The sequence below is a fragment of the Hippopotamus amphibius genome, chromosome 11, assembly GCF_030028045.1.
Source record: "Hippopotamus amphibius kiboko isolate mHipAmp2 chromosome 11, mHipAmp2.hap2, whole genome shotgun sequence".
In the NCBI taxonomy this organism is placed as follows: Eukaryota; Metazoa; Chordata; class Mammalia; order Artiodactyla; family Hippopotamidae; genus Hippopotamus; species Hippopotamus amphibius.
This window is the reverse complement of record NC_080196.1, coordinates 98,164,502-98,166,123: the sequence shown is the minus strand read 5'-3', so window position 1 is coordinate 98,166,123 and position 1,622 is coordinate 98,164,502.

Sequence of the window (1,622 nt, the reverse complement as noted above, 5' to 3'; positions counted from 1 at the left end):
CTATATACAAAAGCTAATTCAAAATGGATCACAGACCTACATGTAACACCCGCAGCCGCAAGGAAGCTACTATAAAGTGCAATAACTTCATGACCTTGGGATAGGCAAAGAGTCCTTAGCATACAAAAAGCACCAACCATTAAAAAAATAAGTTGTGTCATCAAAATTTTTAATTACATTCAATTAAAATAAACAAGAAAATGAATAGAAAAATCACAGACTGGGGAAAAATGTAACACATATATCTGACAAAGGACTTGTATCTAGACTATATAGGGAATGCTTACAAATCAACAATAAAAGGACAAACAACCCAATTAAAAATGGCAAATGACTTAAACACTTTACAAAAGATGCACAAGTGACCGACCAATTCACCAAAAAAAGGGCTCAAAATCTTGTCATCCAATTTTTAAAAATTCTTGTGTGAAATTCATCTGGTCTGTCCTTCAGAGCTTTTCTCATTCCCCCTTTCACACTGGAAGGACTAGCTATAAAATGCTAGATGGAAATGCATCTTGTGTGTGAAGATTTAGTCCTCTTAACCCTCTCAGACTCTATGCTTTCTGCTTAGTAATTACAAAGCATTTTCTAGAATTGCTGAGGTGAACAGGCCTGCAGCTGCCGGAGCTCCTCTTTGTGTGGTTTGGTGCTGCAAAAGGGAAAAATTCAGAGAGCTTGCAGCCTCGGGCCATGCAGGGAAAGGAAGTAGGTGGCTTGTGGGCTGCAAGGAGAGCAGGTGTGCCCAGGAGGGAGGGAAAGTGGTAACAGGTGTACAGGGGCCTCATCAACACTGGGGTGGGTTCTGCCCTGTCCATGTGAAGTTCAGGTTTGGTGCAGCTTTTAAAAGCAGAATAAGATAAAAATCTCCAAAGGGCTAAGTTTTCATCACCAACCATTTAAAAGTGAAAACATTATAGCCTCAATGCTTCTTTCATGTGACTGGACTTGGGCCAGTTATCCCAAAGAATAGCAGCGTTTATAATTCATCCAATGCAACTGTTTATGGAGCACTTACCATGTCTCAGTCTCTAAAATAAGGATGCTAAAGGTATAACTTCATGGCATACGTCATCAGGAAGCTTGAAAGAGTCTAAACAGGATGTTTTTCATCTACTTAGTCAACTCTCCATATAGGTAGCTAAAGAGAAGTTCTTCTCATCGTGCAAGGAAACTGACAAAAGTGCCCCTAGCCCAGGGTATTCAAAACACTAGAAATCTGCTGCTGTTAGGGGTGTGTTTCGTGTTGCTCTCTGAGTCTGGGAAACTGCTGGGAGAAAGACCAAGCTGGGATCTCGACTGGAATCCGATTGAGATTAGATTCAGGTGAAAACAGAATTTCTGCCTTCTAGCTACATTTTAAGGACTGCGGCAAAGTGGAAGAGGAGGAGACGTGTGCTAAGAAGGAGGGAGGCTCTTGAGAACGGTGTTAACTCAATGATATGGAATTTGACAGAGGCCCCGTGACATCTCTTTAAACCTGGTTCAAGTGTGATGGCTCCACATAAATAAATTCATCAGATAACTGATTCTCATCTATTTCAAAAAGCAAGTGAATAAAATATAGTATTTTCTTTAATTCAATATACCCCAAATATCATTCCAATATGTAATCAGCATGA